The sequence below is a fragment of the Petaurus breviceps genome, unplaced genomic scaffold (genome assembly GCF_028583685.1).
Source record: "Petaurus breviceps papuanus isolate PSGF00001 unplaced genomic scaffold, PetGlider_PUasm1.0 189, whole genome shotgun sequence".
NCBI lineage: Eukaryota > Metazoa > Chordata > Mammalia > Diprotodontia > Petauridae > Petaurus > Petaurus breviceps.
In genome coordinates, this window is record NW_027185809.1 from 42,060,687 (window position 1) to 42,087,217 (window position 26,531).

Here is a 26,531-nt window from a genome sequence, read left to right on the forward strand (position 1 = left end):
TAATGTTTTTGTTACAGCTAAAATAATTTGGCTGTCACTTATGGAACTTGTAAAATTGATCATTTAATGTCTCAATGCTAAAACTTAGAATTGTTAATTGATTACTGTATGTGAAAAGAGGAAACTAGGTAAAAACTTTATTACATTCCTCCTGCATGTATGAAATTTAGCAAAGCAGGAGCACCACTTTCAGACCCTGGTCTATATCATTTCTTCTTATTTTTTTTAATGTCAAGACCCCTGGAAACTATTTTTATAGAAAAAATCATCAGACTAGGATAGGAACTTGTTTTAGTAATGCAATTCTTAAATAATTAACCTAACCTGCCAAAAAGTTGCAAAAGGTTACTCACAATTGGCTATTACACCAGGATGTTTAAATTTGAGAAAGAAAAATGTTATATAATATCCCTTATGTATTAAAAGACCTAATAGATCTTTATTGTTTATTACAGCTACATGAGAATACTATTAACTACAATTAGCTCTAAGCTGTGATTGGTAAAAATTGCTGTTTAAGATAAAAAGCTTTTAAGACTATATTCACATATTTCTAGTATTTTTTTCTGCTTAGACCTGATTCCTATGATCAGACTAAGTAATCAGTAAAGGATATGAACTCTTTTTATGTTAGCTTATTGGAAAATGTGATATTTTTTTTCTTAAGGTTAGAAAATGTACAAAAAATTATGCAAACTACTTAAAATCACCTTAAGATATTCCCATTGACTAAAGGAATTTTGGAACTAATAGCTTGTTAAAAAATAAGGTGATCAGCTTTTAATTGATTGACATTCAATTAATGTATTTTTTTTCTTTTCTCCTTTGGCTAAAACATTTTGTGATACCTAAATTAGTTTTGTTAAGTAATAAGTCAGGAAAATAGAGAATGCTCACTGACCTCTGATAATCATTTAATATCTTATTTTGGCTAAAATCTGAATTAACCAAACAGTCTGCTCTGCGTCATTTTACAGAAAGAGCTCTTTCTATGTCAGCCACTCCAGAGCCCAGATAAGGCTGGGAGTAGGATTTCAAACAGGCATCCAGAGATCATAATTTCCAAAGAGACCCAGCTTCATCTCTGAGAATACCTGTCCTCATGTTAACAAAGCCTACTTTAAAGCCCTTAAGGATGAGACCCTCAATTCAAGGCATTTAATTAAGTAAAGGGACTTTTTCTTATCTTAAGATTTTCTGAGTATATACTATGTTATGGATTGTTAATGGTAAAGAAAACACAGATATTCTGGATCATAATTTCAATCAATACATTGTCATCTTTCTTGTTTTACTGTATTTACCATTTATTTAATTAGGAAAATTCCTTTCTCATACAATGATTAAACCATTATAGGGATGATGAATTTGTGTAACTCAGCTACCCTTAATTGGAATAGTCTTAGAATGTACTTAAGCTCTCTCATACTTTTGTTTGTCAGTCAGGGCTCTAGTCCTGTACTCCATGTACAAGTAGTAAAGCTAGCAATAAATACTTCAAGCCACTCAGGTTAGTTTATGGTAAAATTTAGTTGTAACACCACACAATTATTTAGGACATAAAATAAGAGAAAAAATTATTGAACCTCAAAAATATAGTAATTCAAGGAGATGTGAACACTTTAAATGATTTTCAAAAATTATTAAGAGATATAAATTGGGTAAAGAACACATCAGCTCACTCACTTATTTAATATACTACAGGGAGCCCCAAACCTCCATTCTCCTTGAACCTTAACAAAATAAACAGAAGAACAACTTAAAATTATTGAAAATGCCATCCAGCAGTGCCAAGTCTATAGGATAGATAGTAATAGCCCTGTAGAAATCAGCTTACTGAAGACATCTTTAATTCCCTTTAGGGCCATACATAGGCAACAAAATATCTTAAGAGTGTATCAAAGACAAAAAACCAGTGTTACCTACCCTCAATTAATAGCTATGTTAATGTATAACAACCTTCAGGCTCCCTCCCTGTACACATACAGTAACCTTAAATTAAAGCCCAAATTGAAATGCTACTCTAAGAAGACCCTTCCTGGCAGATCCTATTGACTGTGTATCAAGGAACTAGGGATAATACAAACAAATACCCAATTTCACATTTATTTTCCAATCAACAATGAGTCATTCCCCAAATAACATCTTTTTTCCTCTCTAACAAGAGACTGAGTTCTTTTACTGAGTCCTAAAATAAACAGATAGCTAACAGAAGTTATTTCTACTCCTTCTCGTTTAACCAAAAGAATGAAATGTTTAATATATGTCTTTTTAAGTAACAATTTCAACCCCTTAACATTTTTATGGATAGAAAATATTACTATACTGTAAGGAAAATTGATACAGATTTCAATAATCAAAAGTTATATAAATTATTTTTTTACAGTTGCAACAGGTGGTTAGAGGTGGAGAAGGTCCTTTTTTGATTTCTCATGTGCGCTCTCATATATCTTTGCCTGAGCCCATTCAACAAGGCAATGCTTTAGCTGATAAATTAACAATACAAACTTACCCAACACTATTTCCTTTATCTCTGCATTCAAAATTCAAGGATGTTAATAAGTAATTTCACATTTACTCGAGAACAGGTCAGGTGAATAGTTAAATCATGCAAAAATGCCTTCTTCACATACCTTTTCCCTCTTCCACCTCTATTAATCCTACAAGTTTAAAACTTAATTTGGCAAATGGATGCCACTTCTTTAGAAACTTACAATATATCCAAGTGACAAGTGAACACTTTTTTCTAATACACGTTTGTTTTGGTAACTTTAAAAGTTGGATAATATTTGCTGAATAAAGCTAAATAAGAATTGAGAATATCAACTACCAAGTATTTACATTCATAAGAATTTGCACATACTGATATTTGGAGGGAGATAAGTAATATCAAGCACAGTTTAAATTTGTGATCTAAGCAATTAAAACACGAAATTTGAGTTTTTTTGAGTCTAAAACTTAAATTTAATTTTTTGAGTCATATGTCAGCATTATAGTTCTTTTTAGATTGAAGATTAATAATTTATTATAACTATGATTTACATACCTATTTAAGGTGAATGAGAAATGGGAAAGAAAACTTTCAGTGTATTACTAGAAACCTTTAATTTAATTTTTATTGTTGCCATTTCTTCAAGAATTGACATTTTTTATAATGATGTTTTTTTCCTGATATAAGATACTATGTTATCACGTATTTAAATAATGGAGAGTCCTCTCCTTGTAACACCCCTCTGAAATGAAAAGGTAACAGTCAATGACTATATTTGCACTCAAAAACATTTTTATCATTTTCTGTAACTGTGGAAACTCCCATTCATTTAACTTAATAAAGCTATATTATATGGACAGAGCAAAATTATTGTACTTCAGTTTTATGTGATTATTTCTATAGCTACACTTCAATAAAGAGAACATTGTTTTTTCACTCCATTTCCATTGTTCTTCATTTCTTACATACTCCTAAAGAAACAAAAACTGATAATGCCCCTGCTTACACTGGCAAATCTTTTCAATTTTTCTGTGAAACCTATTGACAAAAATGAAAAGGGGATTTGGATTTGGACCTATATATCACAAGGGCAATTAGCTATTGCCTTATATACCCTAAAATTTTTTTTAAGCATCATTAAAAATGGGTATATGCAGGGGCAGCCAGGTAGCACAGCGAGTAAGAGCACCGGCTCCATTGTCTGGATGACTTGTGGATCGAATCCAGGCTCAGACACTTAGCACCCACCCAGAAACACCTGGCCTTGTAACCTTGAGCAAGTTACTTAACCCCAATTGCTTAGGGGTGGCTAGGTGGCTCAGCAAGAAAGAGTACCAGCTACAGTGTCGGGATGACGTGGGGTTCAAATCCGGGCTCAGATACTTAGTACTACACCCAGAAATAACTGGCCATGTAACCTTGAGCAAGTTACTTAACCCCGATTGCTTTAAAAAAAATGGGTATACAACAACAGAATAACAATTTGAAAAAGTACATATTCCCAAATAAAGTAATGGAAAAGACTTGCCCCTTAATTATGTAGAGATGAGGTTGTGCTTATATTTTTTTTAGACACTGAACGACCACTGAAGATACCAACACAGAATCTCCAGGCATGTTCCACCAGATTCCGAAACAGAGAAGAGGATCAGGGGATCCCTCACAAGGACAACCTCAGAAGAAATGACCCACCTTTGCACAAAATGACAGCCTTCCAATGGAACATTACACAATGACAGACTTCAGAGGAGTCTGCACTTGAAGAAATATCTGATTTTCTAACAAGAACTGACTTTTGGACCTTTTAAGTCACAGGACTAATTGCCTCCCTTAATGTCAGCAACTGTTTTCTATTTTAAGTGGGATACAAACTGTTCCATTTGTGAATGAATTTGCAAGGAATGTTACCTTGCCTTTGAAAATTTAAGACCAGACTCCTTCTCCAGTGTAATTATAGATACACTTATCTATGTATGAACTTCTAATTGCATTGATTTTACTTTTGCTCAACGTATATTTAGTAGAGATCTTGTTGAACAATATTTATTTTGCTTATTTTCAACTAATTTCACTTACACTTGACATAAGTAGTCGAGGGTATATGTATCACATCATATTTCTGATGTCTTAAAAAAGGGGAAGAAAGGTTTGTCAGATTTCTTGTTACTAAATTCACTGTCCTAATATTTGTTAATGGTTACAACTGCTGTGTTTGCAATCTAAACTGCACAATAGGTTAATGAATTATCAAAAAATGTTTCTGCAGCCTTTAAGACACAAAATGATATAGATAAGTATCTATTGTATAAGATCAATTTATTACAACAATTAATATTATGCTTATATATGAGTTAAAAGCATTAAAAACTCAACTGTCACTTAGATGTGATTAGAAATACATATATATTCGTGTTACCCCTAGCTTATATATAGTTCCTCTCATCCTAGTACCACATGGGACAGAATCAGAGCCTGCTTATTGGGAGCGTGACATAATTTCAATATCACCTTGGAAATAAAAAAGCTTTCAATCAAATTATTAAGATATTAAACATAATGAGATTCCTGGAATTGACCCAGTAGGAGTTACAAAAACAATTACTGATACATTGAAAAAAATCTCTATGCATCTACTTCCCATTATTAATCATTATAATAATTGTATATTTGGACCTTTCATTATATGAATTATAACTCACAATATTAAAACTTTAGGCACTGAATTACATGCCTTTAAACTTCTTAAAAAAAAGGGGGAAAATGTTGGGAACCAAAGAGGCCTGAGACAGGACTTCAGATAATTACCCTGATATCAGTGGACCCGAATATCAAAGACCTCTTTGAGACTCGACTTTTCCTCAAATTAGCTCCTGAGTTCTTTTGATATGGGTTACATTTATAAGGATGTTGTTTGAGTTCTGAGACCAATAGGCTATACCCCAAGATTTTAGTTATTGAGAGCTAAAATATTTGATTCAGCATTCAGGTATCTTTGGGTGGTCAGCTCTAAACATGATGTCTTTTGAGGATTGCAGCTTTGGCTTTGAAGTTTGTTCTCAGTTGTATCCGTTTATGACTGTGGCTGTATTAGCAGGTACCTGAGGCCTAGATCAAAGGTCTTACCCTAAGACTTTGGTCTCCTAGATAACAAATCCTTATCAAATTATCTAATTTATGCTACTTTCAGGATACAACAGACTAGGCAATGATTAGAAAACTTGAGTCCTCTTCCTTTGTCTCTTTTGCTCTATAAAAACCTTGTCCTGAGAATCAATAAATGGAGTTCATAATTCTTCCTTGAACTACCCACATGGCCTGGTCATTTCTTATTCACATCTACAAATCATGCTAAGTGCTGGACACTGAGCAGCCCACAGCACCTGTGTGATCCTGGTTGTCACTCCTCAAATTTGTTTGCCCAGGGTTATGCTGAAGCATGGTGGACTGAGCCTGTTGGTTTAGGCACTTGTAAGGTTGATGTCTACCTGTCTGCCTAGGGCTGTGCTGAAATACTTGGAGGTCTGGACACTGGAAGATGCATTTGCTTGGGCTACACTGAAGCAAGTGGTGGCTCTGAGAGCTGTAGGCTGCTGATGCCTCTGGCTATGCTAAGCCATGTTGGGGTCCTGGTATTGGCATCTGCCCACTCCACCACACTGGGGCTCAGGCTATCCCACTGGCTGGTTGAGGTGGGGCTTGTTCCTGTCCTGGACTGTGCTCCTCTTTCACTCAAGTGAAACAAACTGTTGTTGTTGATCTTCCAAGTTTCCTGGTCTAGAAGATTGTTTCACCCCACACTTTTGTTGGTTCTGCTGTTCCAGGATTTGTTTGGGGCTCTATTTTATCCTTGTTTGGAAGAGTTACAGCGATGTACCACTCATGCCACAATCTTGGCTCCCAAAGCCCTATATCCTAGTATAAAGTTTTCAGGTCATTCTCCGTTTAGATCATATTGTTGGATATGATGTAAGGTGTCGATCTAAGCCTAATTTCTTCTTATTTTTTTTGCTTTTTGGAGGGCAATTGGGGTTAAGTAACTTGCCCAAGGTTACATGGCTAGTTTTTTTTGTGTGGGTGTTAAGTGTCTGAGGCCGGAACCAAACTCAGGTCCTCCTGACTCTGGGGCCTGTGCTTTTACTCACTGCGCCACCTAGCCGCCCTAAGCCTAATTTCTGCCAGACTGCTTCCTAATTTCCTCAGCAGTTTTTTTTTTTTAACCAAGTAAAGAGCTTCCTCCCTCGGTAATTTTTTTTAATATATTTTTTCAAACACAGGATTATTGCGTTCCATCATTTCTAATTCTTTTTTGTCTAATATGTTCCATAGTCCTATTTTTTTTAAAAACCAGAACTTGATGCTATTGATGATTGCTACTTTATGATATAGTTTGAGATTTTGTTGTGGTGGTCAAATGGAAGAAAATCTGTATCAAAATTCTCTGAGAAGAATTCTATATCAAAGATCTGTAGCAACAAGAAGAACAACTTGATGGTATTAATAACTGCTGCTTTATAATATAATTTGAGGCATGAAAGTACTGTTTCCTTTTCATCCTTACTTCTTTTAATCATTCTCTCTCTTTATTTTTTCTAAAGCGATTGGGGTTAAATAACTTGCCCAAGGTTACAGGGCCAGTTTTTTTTGTGTGGCTGTTAAGTATCTGAGGCCAGAACCAATCCCAGGTCCTCCGGGTCCTCCAGACTCCGGGGCCAGTGCTCTTACTCACTGAGCCACCTAGCTGCCCCCATCATTCTCTTTTGATATTCTTGATGTTTTGCTTTTCCACATTATTTTAAAAAATATTTTGTATCAATTTCTACAAGTTATCTCCTTAGGAATTTGATTGGTAAAGTATTAAAAATAAATACATTTTGGTAATATTATCATTTTTCTTAAACTTGCATGGCTTAGCCATGAGCACTGAATTTTACTCCAACTATTTAAATTATTATTTCTTTAAGGAGCACCTAGTAATTGAATCAATATAAGTCTATTGTGTGCTTTTGTAGGTCATTCTCCTGATATATTATGCATTTTGTTATTGTTGCAATATTACCCTTTATATTATTGCCTCTTGGCATTAGTATTCCATGAAAATACTGTTGATTTTTGAGGGCTTATTTCATAGCCTGCAGCTTTGTAGAAGCAATTAATTGTCTAAATTAGTATTTTTGCTGATTCCCTAGGATTTTCCAAGTATGCTATCATATCATCAGTAAATAGGGTTAATTCTACTTTTTCACTTATCTTTATACCTTTAATTTGTTTCTCTTGTCTTATTGCTGTTCCAAGCATTTTCAGAACGTTATCAAATAAATGTGAGCATCCTTGCTTAACTCTCATATTTATTGGAAAAAGATTCTAGTGTATCCTCCATTGCATGTGATGCTAACTTCTGGTTTTAGTCATGCTTTTTATGATATAAAGAAAAGATCCCTCTATGTTTATACTTTGTAGGATTTCTAGCACAAAAAAGTGTTATACTTTGTAAAGAGTTTTTTCTGCCTCTTTTGAGATATGGTTTTAGGTGGTCTGATTTTTAGGGTTAATTATGTTGATTATTTTCCAAATGTTGAACCATTCTTACATCCTTGGTATAAATTCCACTTGGTCATATGGAATGATTCCGTAGATAAATCACTATATTCTGTTTGACAGGATTTTTAAAACTAATTTTTGAGTCAATATTAATTAATGATGCTAGCCTATAGTTACTTTCTGTGTTTCATTTTTTCCTACTTTAGGTGTTAGGACTAGTAATAGTAATTGAATTTAAAGATCCCCCTGTATTGGCTTGGTTTTTGGTTTGATTGTGTTAAAACCCAGAGCTTGTGAATCCCACTTGTGGGATGGACTTGTTGAAGTGAAAAGAGAGGGCTGAACTGGGAGGAGCTGGTGACGTAAATTTAGAGAGACACAAGAAAAGAGAGAGGCAGAAGAACTTTTTGAAAAGCAGCATTTTGGAGGCAGAGAGAGATGGAGAGGATTGCTGAGGGCCACTTTGAATTGCCCAGGACTTTTGAGAGCTGCCACCCAGAGCTGCCAAGAACTGAGGAGACATGGCTGTTATGCTGGTATTTTGTCTGACTGTTTTGATGTTGTTTTGCCAGATCTGTCCACTGGTGAAAGACAGTGTTGTTGTTGCACAGGTCTTGGAACCTTGCTGTTGGTTCAGAGCTCCAGAAACTGTTTCTGCAAACAGAGAGTGAATTCTGTCCACTGGTGAAGGACAGTGCTGTTGGTGCAGAGGGCTTGAAACCTTGCTGTTGGTTCAGAAGCCTTGAAAAAGGATTTTCTTGTTGTATGTTTACAGAAATCCTGGAAGGGGGTTTTGCTAATGTTTTCAGGGGTCCTAGGGCTGTTCTGCAGATAGAGAATGAATTAATGAAGACACTGGCAATGTATCTTATGGCCTTGCTAAGCCTTGTCTCCCCAGGAACAAAGATTGCTGAGAACTTGCCTTGGGTCAAGATGAAGAAAAGACCTCCATTTGGGTATTAAATGCTGTGCTTAAGCTTGTTGTAACTATGGGGTAGATTCAATTGTAATCCAAGGGTGGGGAACTTTTGACTTTTTTGTGCTCTGTGATTAAACAAATGAATGTACTTTATTTATGATTGGAAACTAATCTCCATTTGAGAAGAGGGGCTTTGTGATGGAGTAAATGAAGGTACAGCCTAGGGGTGGAGTATTATTTAGAAGAGGGACTTTGTGACTGATTAAATAAATGTAATGTCCAGGGGTGGGATAGTACTTGGAGATTATTTAATCCCACTTAGTAAATGCTGTATTTTGAATTATGCTATATTTTGATTCTGTCTGTTCTTAATTTGTCACTGAATAAAATGGAGAGCACCTATGCTGGTATTTTGAACCTTGGGAAGTTGCCTTTGCTTGGCATTACAGGACTATGTTTCACAAAAAAGATTCTAGTAAGGTGCTTTCTTTCTCAGTTTTTGAGAATGATTTTGAAGTATGTACACTACCTGTTATTTAAGAAATTGATGATTTTTTTCCTGCAAATCCATGAGGGACAGTAGTTACACCCCCTTTTCATAGTTCCTTTATAGTTAGATTTATTTCCTTTTCCAAGATTAGGTTATTTAAAATCTTTCTCTGGTCTTCTGATACTTTGGATATTTTGTATTTTTCAAGGTATTCCTCTTTTTTGTGTTCTTGACTTAGTATACAATTGTGCATAATATGTTCTGATTATTCTTTTTATTTCTTCTGATTGTGTTGTGATTTCATTTTGTTCATTCACTTATTTATTTGATTTTTTTGCATTTTTGAATCATATTAGCTAATAGTTTATCAATTTTATTAATTTTTTCAAAGTGACAACTTTTCTTTTTGTTTATTGTTTCTACTTTTGTTTCTAATTTATTTATTTCACCTTCAATTTTTAATATCTCTTCATGCTTATTTTAGGTTTGCTTTATTGGTTTTTCTAATTTTTTAGATGGACATGTAGTTCATGAACTCTGTCTCTGTCTCTCACTGTCTCTCTTGTGTATGTTTGTAAGGATATGGTTTCCCCCTTGGGGACTGCTTTAGCTGCATCCCAGAAATTTTTTTATATTGTTTGTTTGATTATCATCATTTTCTTTTACATAGTAAAGTGTAAGTGTTTCTATGATTTGTTCTTTGACCTACTCATTTTTTAAAAAAAGATTTCATTGTTAAGTCTCCATTAGGGTCTGCATCTTTTTGTAGTCCCTGAACCAATGATTATTTTTATTGTATTATGCTTTCCAAAGGATGTATTGACTATTTTTGCTTTATTACATTTGTTTGCAAAGTCCCTGTGCTCTAGTACATATAATTTTTGTAAAACTTCCTTGTGCTGCTAAGAATATGAATGTTCTTTTGCAGTACCATTTAGAATATGTCATTTCCTCTTTTAATTCTAGTTTCTCCAGCAATTTGTTTAGTTCCATAATTTCACTTTTGTTTATTTTTTATTGGAATTATACAAAACTGAGAGAGGGATATAAGTCACAACACCTATTGTGTATGTCTTCCTGTAGCTCAGAAAATGTGTCCTTTATGAATTTGGAGACTAAGGCATTTAGACCATATAGGTGTAATGGCAAGCAAAGAAGTACTTAGCTCTTTGTTTCAGCTATTTAATTGTTTAGCACCTTGTTTCAGTTCAAGTTCCTTTTGAGTCTTGCCCTGATTGTATCAAGTCTTTGTTAAGAAACAGAACCTGTCAATCCCACAGTGGGAGGGACTTGCCAAAGACAGGAACAGGAAGGATGTTAAAAGGTGGGTAGAACAGGAAGGAATTGATGATATGAAAGGAAGAGCACAGGCTGGGAGAACAGAGCTGGTAGAAAGCATGGTTGTGGTGTTGGAACTTTGTCTGTTTTGTGTTGATGTTACTTTGTCAGCTCTGTCTGCTGATAGAGGACATTGCTGTTGTCACAGAAGCCCTGGGACCTTATTGCTGGTTCAGAAGCCCTGAAAGAGGACTTTCTCATTGTCTGTTTATGGAAGTCCTGAAGGAGGGTTTTACTGATATTTTAAGAGGTCCTGGGACTTTACTGATTATTTGTGTTGATTTCTCAGACAGAGACCCTGTCTTCTGGCCTGAGTTTATTGTATAGGCAGAAAGTGAATTGATGATAGTGCCATCAATGTGTGTGAATATTGTTGTAACTCTGCTAAGCTTGTTGTGTGTAGATATTGTTTTGGCTCTGTTAAGCTTTGTCTTCCCAGAAACAGAAACTGTGAAGGACTTGAGGTGGACTGAACACTGTGAACTTCAGTGTGGAACAGGAACTGGACAAAGAAATGGACAAGGAGCTGGATGAGGAGCTGGACAAGGAGCTGAGAGCTGCCTGTGTGTGGATCTAGGTGACAGTTGGGTAGATTCAGGTAGGAGCTGGACCCATGGAAGAGGAACCGTGGAATCTGAGAGCCAGCCTTGAGCCAAAGTGAAAAGATCTCTCCTTGGGTACTTAGTGCTGACTGAGAAGATCATGATTTACTGTGGTCTAGGGGTGGGAGAACTTTGTACTTTGTACCTTGTACCCCTTAAGGATGATTGAGTTAAGGATGATTGGAAACTAGTCTCCAATCAAGAAGAAAGAAGACTTTTTGACTGAGAGATTAAGACAATGTGACCTAGGGGTGGAAAACTTTGACATTTGTACTTTGTGTCCATTAAGGATTAAGGATGACTGAGTTAAAAACTTACTGAATGATATCTTTTGTTTAAAACTATGTGGCCACTTTCGTTAAAACTATGTGGCCATTTTAGTGATAACTTGTTATGTTATAACATTGTGAATGCTGTACTTTGGTTTCTGTGAATGTTTTGCTTTAATTTTCTACTGAATAAATAGAGAATTCACTATACTATGTCATCAGAACCTTAAAGCTGTTCACAGCAGCAGTCTTCTGGAAAACTGCTTGTAAATTGGCTTTACAATAGGTTTATTACCACTATTAGTTCGTTATTTATAGATCCATTAAGCATAATGAAGCTTTCTTGTTTATTCCTACTTGTTTTTGCTTTGCTAGATAGCATAATGGCAATGTCTGCTTTTTTAGACTCACTTGATACATAAGAAATTTTTTCAATCCCCTCATTTTGATTTTGTGCATGCCTTTGATTTTCAAATGTGTTTCTTGTAAGTAACAGACTGCAGGGTTTTGTTTTCTTACCCAATCTGTTATTCTTTAAAATTGGATTGTTCAAGCCATTCACATTTAAAATTATGAGAATTAGGCTTATATTTTATTCCATTTGCAATAATTTTTATTCAGGTTATTATTTTTGTCCTCTTCTGCTATAAACACTTTATTATATTGCATTCTATAAGTTACTTTGCTTTTATCTATTTTAAACATGACTCTGCTACCACTTACTCCCTTTCCTTCACCCCTGATCAATGCCTCATAATTTGTTACAATTTTCCTTTTGGGGTTTTGCTTATTAGTTCTCTCTTTTTTCCTTTTTAAAATTTATATATAATCCTTGCCCTCCCTCCTTTCCCTCTCAGTCAAGTAGATTTCCACTTTCTCTCTTCCCCTTCAACTAGTCCTGTTCATTATTTTTAGGCCCCTTCAAAACAAAGATTTCTTTTCCTCTCTGTATTATCCATCCTTTCTTTCTCTCTAGATCCATGTTTTATGATTCATGAACCTTACAATAATCTATTCTCTGTATTCTCCATGCAATAAAAACTTCCAGGGTATTCATTCTAGGCTCTCCCCTCTATGTAGTCTCTTCACTGCTTCGTAGAGTTTGCCCCATGGATTTCCCTTTTCCTTGGTGCTTCACTCTCAGAACCATGCTAATTAATGCAGATGTCAGAGAGGACACCACCTCTCCCAACACATGCCTGTGAATGCAGCTCATCACTGATCTATATCCCACCCCAGTTGGTTACCTTTCCTCCCCTCCATTTGCTTTAAAATCTCCTTCCTGAATATATGATCTCTCATTCCCCCAGGTGCCAGTTGCCCCCAGGAGTTTGAAATTCCTTTCACCCCACATAGTTAGGATGAGTGTAATTTTCAAGCAGCAAATCTCCCTGAAAACCCAGCTCAAAATCTCATCTCCCTTCACTACCATCTCTTTTCTCCCATAGGAGCATCCATGAGTGGAACCACCTTCCAGAAACAATGTGAGGTCTCCTTCCTTTACCCAGCTTTTCTATCTTTCCCCTTCCTGCTCATTCACTCCTCTGTAGACCCTCCTTTCATGAACACTAAAGGGGTTACTTTTTCCCAATTGCTAGCTCTCAATATCACACGGATACATCACACATTTCTCTCCATGAAAAATCTTTTTCTATGTTCATAAGTCCTGGCAAGTTCTTTTCTATTATTTCCTGCATTATGGTTTTAAGATTTTTTTATCCCATCATGTTCTTCTGAGAGGCCTATAATCCTTTTCTGATCTCTGCACATCCTGTCTTTGATATCAGTATGTTTTGCTTGCATTAGTGAGCACAGTTTCTTTTATTGTCTTTCACTTTGTTATATTTGTTATATAGATTTCCAATCTATTATTCTCTCTTTTATTTCTTTGGTGAGACTTGCTACTGGAGATTCCAGGCTTTCTATTATGCCTGATATTTTTACTGTGCAGACCACAAATTCTGCTTTCATGATTCTCATTTCTCTTTTGAACCACTTGGGAACAGTATGTGGTAGTTCCATGTTATCCTCTCATTCCATGGGGTCCTCTGTGTCATCAAGTGTTGCATTTTCCTTATTTTTCAGTATTTATTCATAACTTGTTTACTACATCTGGAAGCCATATTTCCTTCCATTGTTAAAGTTTTGCCCACTGATTTATCTGCTTATGTTTAAAATCTTTCAGTTTTCTTTTTCCTGAGATCTTTGGTAATTTCAGTCTTCCCCCTAATTGCCCCATCCCCCAATCACTTCTCTGTCTTGATCATTTTCTGACTCTATGCACTTCAATGGTGGTTTCCTTGAGGGTTGGATCACAAAGGTTCAACCTTTTCCCAGACTGGACAATTCACAGTTTACTGGCCTAGGTATCTGCCCCAAGTGACTTTGGGTGGTCAGGACTGGCCCCAACTGGATGCCGGGTTCCTTCCCTCAGGTTTAGTAGACAGCTGGACTCCTCTTCCCCCACACCCAACACATGGTGTTCAGTCCTGATAGTATCCTGTCCTACTCCTTCTGTTCTCTGCTCTCTGTCCCAGAACTGGCATCTCAAAGGGCTGCTGTTCTGGTCTTATGGTCTTGTCTTCCCTGAAATTGTTAGTGAAGAGATTTGTAGAGCAGGTGCTATAGAGTTTAAGGGTTATCTGTCATGGCCCATGACAGGTTTCTATACCTGGAGCACTGCTACCATGCTGACTTTTGTCATAGCTTGACTAAATTTCTATAGCCTGGAGTCAGGATTTCCATGGAACTGGAAAGAGAGAAGGGGCCCAGAGTATGCTGCATGTCTGCATGTCAGTTCCTTGGGTCAGTGGTGGGAAATGAGGGAGAGATGAGTAGTAAGCTCAGAGTAGACTTCAGGTCTTTTTAAAAAAATCTTTTGGATTCTAGGTGTCCTATATCTTGAAGGGGGCCAAAGTTTCTTAATACTTAGTGCATAATCTTTTGGGGGGACGTTGTAGAGGCCAGAAAAAAATGTCCTCTATCTAATTGCCTTTTGTTTTTAACATCACAGGCATTTCTTCACATATTATTCAACCTTCAATAATAAAAATAACAATAATAATTAGCAATAATTTATATTTATATGGTATTTTAAAGTTTTTAAATCTTTTACAAATATTCCATTTAATCCTCACAACAATCTTAAGAAGGAAGTACTTCTATTATCCCCATTTTACAAATAAATTAGAGCAAACAGAGGTTAAGTGACTTTCCCAAGGTCATACAACTAGCTAGCATCCAAGGCTGGATTTGAACATAGGTCTTCCTGACTCTGAGCCTACCCCTCTAGCCACCATGCTAACTAGTGAGCCTTCCCTTATATCAAAAACCAAAACAACAACTCAATAATTGAGTGTGAGCCAGAGTAATATTTGACCTCTCCAAAGAAGGGAGATAGGTGCCTTTCTTCCCTACCTCTTCTTTGGGGACAGGATTGGTTATTATGGTTACCTAGTATGGGCTTCATTTTAGTTTTCTTTCCACTTCCATTATTTTAGTCACTGAGTATATAGTTTTTCTAGTTCTACTTGTGAACTCTGCATCAGTTTATACACCCTCCTGTGTTTCTCTGAATTCTTCACGTAATGTTGTTTCTTATATATTGCCATTGAATTCTGAAAAACTTCCTTCCTTCCTTTCTTTTTTTTAAACAAATCAAGGTTGGGTAAGGATTATTGTTAAAGATGTAGGAAACAAAGTCTTAAACTTATTTCACCTAAATGACAGCCCTAAATCCCCACATTTTATTATATCATTCTCCCAAAGGTCTTTATTTACTTCCAAATGTCATCTCTAAATTATATATCTCCAAGGTTTCTCATCAGCTACTTTCCCCAAAGCTCCATGGTGCCTGTTATGTTGAATTGTAATAAAAAAGATGACAGGTTGGTGGTGGGGGATGTGGAGATTCGGGGGTTTTATTTTCAGCTTGGATTAACTCAGTATTGCTTCAGAGAACACCAGGGCAGGTGGGATTGAAGCCCCTAGCACCTGTCACATTTACAGTTGTTCTGTTTATTAGGACACATTTAATAGTCCTGAATGCAGTTGTGTGTCTCTCAGTTGCCAGAAAGATCCACATCCTAATTTTTTCTTTTAACATCCTAGATGATGGATTCATTTCTAGTGTTGTTTGGAGGGCTGAGGCATCGCTGTACCTATGTGAGAAGGGAAAACATTCTCCTATGTCCTCATTAATTCTGAATAGAACCCCAACTGTGTCATTTGAATTCTGTTCTGTATGAAAGAAACTACCCCAAGACTTCAGAGTTGACTTGGAATAACTACAACAACAAAATTAAGCACTGTGACTTAAAGGAAACCATTCCACTAATGTTGGTATCATTTTCATAGCCTGTCATTCTGAAGAGTTATTTCTAGCACTGAGAGGTTAAATAACTTTTTCATGTTTACAGAGACAGTATGTGTCAGAGTCAAGATTTGAACTTATGTCTTTGTAGCTCCAAATTCACTCTCCAGATACTATTCCATGATGCTTCTCTTAATATAATGATAATAAGAATGATAATACTGAACTCATTTGCTGATCAGGGAAATTGAAATTCTTAAATCTATGTTCAGAGAAAATATTCTCTGTAGTGGGAACAACTTTGGACATTGATTAGGAGACTAATTAATACCATTACTAGTTACATACTAATGGTCAAGTCAATTAATTAACCCCTCTGAAGCTCAGTTTCCTCATCTCTAAAGAATGGAGAATGATATTTGTGCTTTCCCCCCACTCCCTCCCATGTAGTAATTCTTAAAGTGCTATAGAAATGCGAGTTCTGTTATTCCCTACAGAAGAAGTATGGTGGGCTATTGCCATTTACACTTTTGGTGATATCTGATGTTACCCTGCAGAGATGAGATGTCAAGTTAAGGTAATCAGTCTGTGGGGCCTGGTAACTGATGAGATCAGCCCAAGCACCACAGGTTTCATAACAAAACCTCAGGATGTCCTTTCACTGTGTATATTATTTATTTTACAGATGTTCACTTGCAGCCTGGAAAGGTAACAAGTTGTTCAGCTGCTAAATGGATCAAGAATAAAACCTGGGCTAGACTGCCCCCAGAAGACTATCTAGCATCTGCTTTGCAACTTGAGGAACTTTGCTGCTTTTGCAATCCTGGGAATTTGCCTGATCTACTTTGTAGATGTAGCCCCATCCTTAATTAAACTCATGCAAATAATATGATTCCAGGAAGACAGAGAGGTTTCATGGTTTCTCCCTCCCAGACAGCAGTTCAAAGGACTGTGGTCCATAGGATCCTGTAATGGGCTGAACCTCACTCAATAAACAAAGATAGAATTCTCATGGGAGAGGGAGAAAAATTTTTACTAAGGACTAAAACTCACACAGACTTCTGGGAAATTTTCTACCTCAGTAGAAATATAAAAAAAGGCTATCTATAAATTGATGATATAATTCTTAACAATAATCCTAAAGATAGGGTTCTTCTACAGCGAGGGACAAAAATCAATCTGTCAAGCAATCAATCAACAATCATTTATTAATATCTTCCTATGTGAAAAAGCACAATGCTAGGATAGAATTAGATTGCATACTAACATCTATCTTAAGCCTAGGGCAAGGACAAAGCAACATCTGTACCTTGACATGACATGAGGTAACAGTTTGCTAAAGAGAAAGAAAGAGGAGGGTACCCCTCTGTCAATCAGAAAAGAGGAGCAAAATTACTTGTTCTGTTATAGGTACCAAAAGAGGAAAAGAGAGATGATAAAGAGAGGAACAGAAGGCCTTTTCATCCACCTTCTGACCTTTCTACTGCTTCCGGTCTAGTCAGTTCACATGTTCATCTGCTTTGTTGCAAGAGTCTCTAGATTTTATATCCAGATTTTCCTGAGTGTTGGAGTCAATAGTGTGTGTGTGTGTGTGTGTGTGTGTGTATAAGCTTTATGCCAGTTGGAATTGTTGGATGTGCTGGCCGACTTTAATGAACATCAATTTTGAAACAAGGAGGTCCAATTTTGTCAGCAACCAAAAACTGAAAACTGCTTCCTTAGCCCAGTTGCAATGAGGATTCATGCTACTTATTTTGCAATATTAATTGCTCCTTCCAAGGCTGGAGGAGGAAAGGCTATTATATTCCTTCCTGTTTCTCTCTCACCTTATCCTCTTAAAAATGCACTTTGAAATACTTGAAAGAAATGAAGTATCAGTTACAGAATTGTTAAGAGTAGCTAATCAGAGAAGGTCTTACTTATCATCTCGGTACAAGATTCCCCTATAACCACTGATCCAATTTTTAAAGAATTCTATATGTCATAGTCATTGCTTTTAGAAGATATTCGGTTCCCATGTCAGGTTTCTAATAGCACAGCTCCTTTGGGGGAGATAAACATATATTTCCTAGAATGTGTATCTTAAAAGTGGAATTTTTAGCATTTGGCTTCTGAATGACTTCCTTGTTGAAAAATTCCCTTACATTGGTGTATTCAGACTTTTCTGTGAAACCTGCAGAATGTTATCAACTTCATTTAGTACAATTATAGGAAATTACCCCTTATGGATGGGCTTTAATTCATGAATTATTCAGTTTCTAATGAGCTTTCTTTAAATGAGTCAAGAGAATAATGCTGCATTCCATGCACTTGTATCTTTTCCAGTCAATGTAGCAAATTGCTGGTCATTTACTCTAACCCTAGGCAGCTTTAAAATAGTCAGAGGAGAACAGAGAAGAGAAAGAAACATAGCATTATAGTTAATAAGGGCAGTGAGGAGTGGGGTTTTCTTGGTTAAATTTAAAACACTTGTTTTCTCCTAGGATGGCACTCTTAAAGCTTATTCTACATCCCATGCCTAAATTGTTTCCTACCTTAAAAATAGAGAGCTTCTGCATATTAGTTAAGAGCAAAACCTCAATATTGTAACTCCAGGGGAGTGTTTTATGATTACTTCCATATGACTGGACTTCCCATTTGGTCAGTTAAGATGGCCTCTGTGGTCACTTTGAGTTTATGGTTAGAGAAATTTACAAGGAGGTGGTGGACCTGGAGCAGGACACTGAAGGAAGAGACAAAAATAATGATCCTTCAGTATGGAGAGCCTTTGTGGAGTCATGAATTAATGAAAACACTTTTTTATGAAGTACTTACTATGTTCCAAGTCAGAAAAAGCAAGACCAAATAAGGGGGGGGGGGCAGGGAAACAAAAGAAGGAAGGAATTAAGGAAAGAAAAAAGACCAAATTGAGGCAAAAAAGTTCAACATGACATTGAGGGACAGCTACTAGTCCAGTCTGGCTAGCATACAGAATGCATGAAGGTTTAACATAAAGCTGGAAACTAATGCTAGCACTATTATTGTGTGAGAGCCTTATATACCAAACTAAGGAATTTGAATTTTAGCTTATGGGCAAGAGTAGCAACAGTACTACTTGCAGCTGCTGTGGGATTTGTAAGACCAATAATACCAGCTCACAGGAGGACTGCTGGTATAGACTCTTTGATCTGCTTTTCTAAAGGAAAGCAACTCAAAAGGGGTCAACAATTTTACTTTAAGAAAACATATATATCATTTACTTAATTCAGGGGAAAAAGTCAGCACCCTGAACTTCAGAGAAAATACAAACAGAAATTACAAGTAGAAAAAAAATAGCATAAAGACCAACAGACAGGGCTTCTATCCATCTGACCAAATAATACATCCATCACAGATCAACAGACAGATTCAGCTATCTGACCATTACATACATACATAGTTACCAGAGAGGGAAGCACCAACATCTGGGTTTTCAAAGCTAGGGGGCTCCTTAATGGCTACCCAGAGTTTCAGTTGGCCAAATCACATGAGCACTCTTCCTAATAAGTAAGCCCCAAAGCAAAATGCTAACCTCAGTGTGTGTGTGTGTGTGTGTGTGTGTGTGTGTGTATGTATATATATGTATGTATATATACACTTCTCCAGGATCAGAGGGTCATCACAACCCTTGGGACCCACTGCCTATTTACAAAGTAGAAAAAGGTGTGGGCCTTCCTGAAAAACAAGCCTCCCCTACTCAAACTTCTCTTGTTGGGCTCCATGTGAGGCCTATTAATGGGCAGGGAAGATTTCAACTTGCATTAACATGACAGCAAGTCAAACACTGTAAAGTTGCTATTGTTGTTTTCCCAAGGGAGTGAAAGACTTCATTAAAGCTATTGTGTTGTTAGCTATGGATGAGAGAGGCAGTATGGCATAATTGATGTACCCCTGTCCTCAGAATGAAGAAGACCTGCCTCTGACACATTCTGTTTCTGTCACCCTGGGAAAGTCACTGAACTCTCAGGAACACTAGGAAGTTCTCTAAGACTATAAATCGCAGAGAAAGTGCTGCCCTGCATTGATAAAGGGAGGGAGATTTGTATACCAATGAAATAATTGGTCCTGAATCCATCTTTATGTCTCCCAATCAAGGATGAGAAAGGAAATAATGGAGGCAGGAATACCACTCTATGTTTGCCTATCATGCTTAGTCAACCTTAATGTGTTTTGCTGACAGTTCCTTTGATTGTTCTATACCCTGAAACAATCAGACAAGCACAAATACTCAGTGGTCAAGTTGAAAAAGTCACTTCCCTTTGGTGGCTTACTTAAAGATGGGGAAGAGAACTACATAAGAGAAATCATAGTCATTTATCATGACTTTTTGATGAGATTTTTTTGGGGAAAAAGCTTTTGCTCCAGTATCAAATATTTTCTTTCCCTATGTGATCCCTAAGAATAAGTTTTAAGCAGCTCTTTCTTTTTGAATGGAATTTAATTAGCAGCCTGTAATATCCAGGTAGAGATCAGAGTTCAATGTAAAAGAACATAGTTTCTGCAATGAGGCACACTGGGCTTCTAACACCTAACTCAAAGAGAACACCTTTCTGTGTTCCTTAAGAAGTACTCATTGGGCTCATTTGTATACAATTACATTCCCAGCTAATTAGATCTGTGCTTCTGTGTTTATAAAGTTTTCCCAGAGAGGGTAATCTTAAAGGGGGATGTGAAATTAAAAATAAATAAAAGTGGAAGGAGGAAATGAAAGACTACTTTTAAAAGCAATTAATTAAGTTGCTAAAAATCCTATTGAGAAGCAGCATGTATAATGTGTTTTAATTGTGTGTATTAACAGAGCAGTAACTATTACAGCCACTCCCTTAGCCATTTACCTTGGGAGCTGCTAAAGGGAATTCCACAAGTGATAGTATTAGCCACTTGTTAGAGGTGAGGTTTGGGAAATGACCTAATAGGGACCTAATGTACTGCTTGTGCTTTTTTTCTTCTTCTTCTCTTTTCAGTCCTGGACCTTCAATTCAACAAGCATCTATTGAATTCTTGTAATGTAAGTAAAAGTATGCTAGGTATATCACCTGCCTTTAAAAATAGCTAACACTTTTATAATACTTCAGGTTCAACCATTTTAAGTTTGGATCATTTAAACAACCTGGTGAGGTGGATGTTATTATTCCTCCCATTTTACAGGTAAAGAAACTGAGACAGAGTAGTTAAATGACCTGTTCAATGTCATACAAATAGTGTCTGAGGCACAATTCAAACTCAGATCTTCTTTACTCTAAGTATATCCACCTCCTTTACCATTCAATTGTCTTTAAGTTATTTATTTTTTTTTTTAAGCAAAAAAGAGGGGTTAAGTAACTTGCTCAAGGTTACACAGCCAGTTATTTCTGGGTGTGGTGCTGAGTATCTGAGCCCAGATTTGATCCAGGTCATCCCGACACTGGAGCCGGTGCTCTTACTCATTGAGCCACCTGGCCACCCCTAAGCAATTGGGGTTAAGTAACTTGCTCAAGGTTACACGGCCAGGTGTTTCTGGGTAGGTGCTATGTGTCTGAGCCCGGGATTCGATCTCCAGGTCTTCTCAACACTGGAGCCGGTGCTCTTACTTGCTGTGCTACCTGGCTGCCCCTGTTTTTAAGTTATTTATTCATTCAATAAGCATTTAGTAAGTACTTACAATGTACCAAGTATTATGTTAAGTGCTAGAAATACAAAAGAAAAGCAAATAAACTGTCTCTGCTCCCAAGGACTATATTTACTATTAGAAAAGATAAAACTTAAATATATTGAAATACATACAAGATACACACACATACTGAGTTTATCAAGATAATCTGAAAAGAGAAAGCATGGACAGCTAGGGGGTCCAGGAAAGGATTCCTGAAGATGGTAGAATTTGAAGTGAGTCTTGAATGAAGCTGATGAAACTAAGAGGTGGAGGTGAAAGGCAGTGAAATCCAGTGGTGGGGGACAGGTAGTACAAAAACATTTAGAGGAAAGATGGAGGGTTGTGTTAGAGAAAGAGCAAGTAAGACAGCATGGATGTGGTTGTAGAGTGCAAGGAGGGAAGCAAGAGGTAAGAAGGCTGGAAGGGCAAGAAGGGGAAAGGTTATGCAGTTTTAAATGCCAGAGGAGTTTACATTTGATTCTGAAGGTAATAGGGAGCATTGGTGCTCATTGAGTCGGAAGGTGGCATAGTCAGACAAATACTTTAGAAAAATTATATTAGGAGATGAGTGGATGATGAATTAGAATTTTCAAATGGTGAGTGTGATTTTTATTATTTTTTCTACAAGTCATTTAAGAAGTCTTAGCATCCTATTTTATAGAGGACTATATTCAGATTATCTCAGTGAAAATGGGACCACTTGCCATGAAGAGTGCATAGATAAAAAACTAGCTTATCTTTAAATAGCTTTTGGTTATTGAATTTCCCAACACAATACAATGAGTTTGTAGCCCTCATGATGTCCTCTAGCTGAGGTGTGGTTTGTTTTTTTTCCAGAAGGGGAGGAGGGCAAGAGAAATGCCTGAGGCAAGCAGTTAGAAAAGACCTTTGCAAGAGCATATTGAAAGTTGATGGGGGAAAGAACTAGAATTGTGGCCCCATGAGTGGATAGAGGGGGATTTATATGAGAGATATGGTGATACGTGAAAAGATTTGGTGACGGTTTGGATATATGGAGTGAGTGAAGACTCAAAGATTACATGGAGAGTGCAAGACTGAGAGGTTAATAATCCCCAAGGGCACCATAGGGAACTTTAGAAGGGGAGAGAAAAGATAAATAATGAGTTCAATTTTGGATATGTTCACTTTTGAGCTACCCACATAACATCCAGCTTGAGATGTCTAAAGGCAATAGGGGATAAGTTATTGTAGCTTAGCAGGCTTGGGCTCTCTGTATTCATTTCCAGATCATCAATATCCAGATCTGTGTTCATATCTACTATATCTATATTTATCTATATGGCTTGGTAGACAGACAGACAGACAGAAAGCTAGCTAGCTAGCTAGCTAGACAGGTAGATTGCTAGTTATGTAGACAGATAGGTAGAAAGATAGGTAGTTGATCTGGGAATCATTCACATAGAGATGCTAATTGAGGGGCTGATGAGGTCACCAAGTGAAATATTAAAGAGCAGAAGTTGGTAAACTACATACTAGCCAAAAATCATAAACTGTTTTTGTATGGCCAGTGAGCTAAGAATGGTTTTATTGTATTTGAAATTGTAAAAATAAATTTTAACTTGCCTACAAAATAGAGTGAGTCCTATTGTTTACCAATCTCTAGAGCAAAAAGAGAACGTGTCCTGGGACTGGGCCATGGAGGACCCACAAGTAGAGGGCATAGCAAAGGAGAATGAGGAAGATCAGACAGACAAATGGGAGAACCAGAAGTGAGTAGTAGCAGGAAAACCTGGAGAGGAAAGAGCATCTAGAAAGAGAAAATGGGCAACATTACCAAGTGCTGCAGAGGTAATTTTTGACAACAGATAACTTTGGAGAGTAAGATTTCAGTTGAATGATAATATGGAAACACAGACTACTTCTCATAGCAGAGAAAGAACATGCACCCTTGAAACAGAGAATAAGACAAGACAATGTAAAATTGTATTTTAAAATGTGTGGTATATCTGCTATAGGAGATCAGAAGAAAGATTTTTTTTTTTGCATTGGAGTATTTGGGAAGGTTTTATTAAAGAGGTGAGATTTGAGGAGTCATAAAGGATAGGTAACAGTAGTGTAGGTGAAAAGAATAATGTGGAGGTGAGGAAGCTTGAGGTATAGCTGGCTAACCTGTTACAGGTTTCTTTCCCTCAGTATTGCAACCTGGAGCTCACGTGGTTTGTCTGTGTTCCCCCTGTGCTCATGTGGTCTAGGATCAGGTCAGCATTATTCTGGAGCAAGGACAGAATACACATCTAATTTTAACGGTCCCTTAACTTCTGATTGTCATCATCTTAAAGCTTTGGTATAGGTATATCCAAGGGAAGAGAGAAGGGCACAGAATGTGTTTAAAGTAATGTCGCCTTCATTGATTTGTGACAACAACTCGTCATTACTTCAAACCCCCAGAATTTTGTAGTGTAGACCATTGAATAAGACTGTTTTCAGGGAGGCATACAATTAAGAGGGAACAAAGCCTCAGACACGTGAAAAGTCAACTAGGTAACCAGACTTCCTACTTTTGTGCTGTTTTGTGTCAGGAGTTGGGAGTGCTGTGCCATCAAGAGGGAAAGAAGAGAGACAACACTGTGCTTGAGACTTTGGGCCTATTTAAGAGCATCATTAAGTAGTTTCAGATCTGGTGTTGGAGCTTGGACGACTGTCCTGGGATTAGTAAAAGAAGGAACTGTGGACTGAGAGCTAATGTTTGTGGTCTGAATGATTGAGTCAATATGTTGAGAAGATGAATAATATTGTGAGATGCTAGTGGTTCAGTGAGAGAGCCGTCAGGTATGTATCTGAGACAAGGTGGCTGAGTAGTGACAGAGAGATTGTGGAAGGAGTGAGATGGTGGGGCAGGGAGTCCACTTAATGTGAAGGTGATTTCAGTGAGTGCATGTGGGAGAGTAAACCTATGAATAAGTGAGTGCTAGAGTCTGTGCAGAGCTGGTGAACCTTAAGTCTTTATACAAAATCTGGGCTGGTTTACACTAGCACCCCCTAGGGATAGAGACTGGATTTGCAATTTCACTGATACTGGGACTGCTCAAATCAAGAAATTAAGAATACAGGACAGCATTATCTCTGTGCATTGTACAATACTAAAGAATTTCCTAGAGCAGTATTGTGAAACGCAGAAACAGGGGTCACTAATTCATACATAAAGAGCCCTATGGATAACATATTGACTTAGATTTAAAATGTAATGCTATCTATGTTTTATTGTATTTTTACTTATTTCGTTAAATATTGCCAAATTCCATTTTAACCTGGTTCAGACAGCACTTGCGAGTGTTGAGAGTCCCATGCATGTTTGACACCTCTGGTCTAAAGCATCAGGAGGTTAAAGGATGTTGAGGCACACATCCAACATGTGTCACAGGCAGGATTTGAACCTAGGTCTATCCTGACTCCAAAGCCAGCTCTCCATCTGCCATACCATGTTGCCACCCATGCCCAGAATAAACACCAACACAGAGAGCCATAATGAAAGGCTAGAAATCAGATCTTACCTCCTACAACCTATGTGAATTGTGCCTAGTTCTTTGGGCTGACGCTTGGATAGGGTGTCCAGAAATTGTGACTGTAGTGATAGAAACAGTTTAGTGAGAGCACTATCATGGAGGCAGCACTTATTCCTCCTGTTACTTTGGGTGAAGGGGGTGGGGAATGGGGAGGTATAGTAGCAGCAGCAGCTAAACAGTTTCCAGTCTGAAGCTTTTCAAGTAGATTTACCCCCACCCTCCCTCTCTGGATACAAATAGGAAGATAGGACTTTAAAAGGGGACAGTGTCACCATCTGAGTACACTGTAGGGAAAGGAACACAGGCAGCTTTCATTTCTCTGAGCCCATTGATTGCATTGTCTTTGGAATATAAGAGACTAGCCTAGGGAGTAACAAAAGAATGAATGTGTAAAGAGAACTAGCTTTTCTACTTGAAAGAGTGTAGTGGCTTGGTCCAAGGAGCTTAGAAAGAGGGAAACAGTGATTGGCAGTGAGAAGATTGTAGTGAATGTTCTGTGAGCCATTCTCTCAACCACACCTTAGGCCAGCAGGCTGTGTATTTAGAGGGCAGCTGCTTTTTTTTCCCATCAGAACTCTAGAGTAAATACTGGGGAGGTGGGGAGAATGTCTTTCTAGTGCTATAGTCACAAGTCCTTATGGGTTGCTTCCATCCAGAGTTTCAAGTTGATATCAATTAGTCATCTAGATTTAATTAACTTTTATAAAGGGAATTTACTAAGGTGGTATAATTGATACAAAACATCCCTCCCACCTCAAGTCTGTAACACACTGTCCCATTAGTACATATAGAGTCCAGGGAAAAATGTACTTTGATTTAATGAGCACATGGCAAAGGGGTACCTCATAGATCATGGTTGCTGGAATTCCTTTTGGCCCCTTCATTGGGTGTTCAAGAAGTTTTTGTTCTTTTGGACTTCTTGTTGAGTCTTGAAACAGCCTTTCTTTCTTTATTACATCCAGTATGTTCTTGGCTCCTGACGCAGACGCTGTCATCAGCTATTCTAAAGACACTGCTAGAATACTGATGGAATCCTGAATTTCACCTTTTCCCTCCTCCTACATTATTCCTTCTCAAGGGCTTGACTGAAAGTTTCCACAGGAGACTGCTAGATGCTTGAATCTCTGATTCCAAATTAATTTTCTGGTTTTATATAAGCCCCATATGGTATGATCAAGTCATCTAACTAATTCAACCAGACTTCCCATTGCACCCAGTTGAAATACTTTTGATTGACTGATTGATTCATTCACTGAAGGTGTGGCTTTTTTTTTCCTTTTCACTTCTAGTGAACTAAGATGTGTTCTCAAGGGAAAAAGGCAAATAATCTTGTTACTTTATTTTTTTGCTTTTTGGAGGGCAATTGGGGTTAAGTGACTTGCCCAAGGTCACACAGCT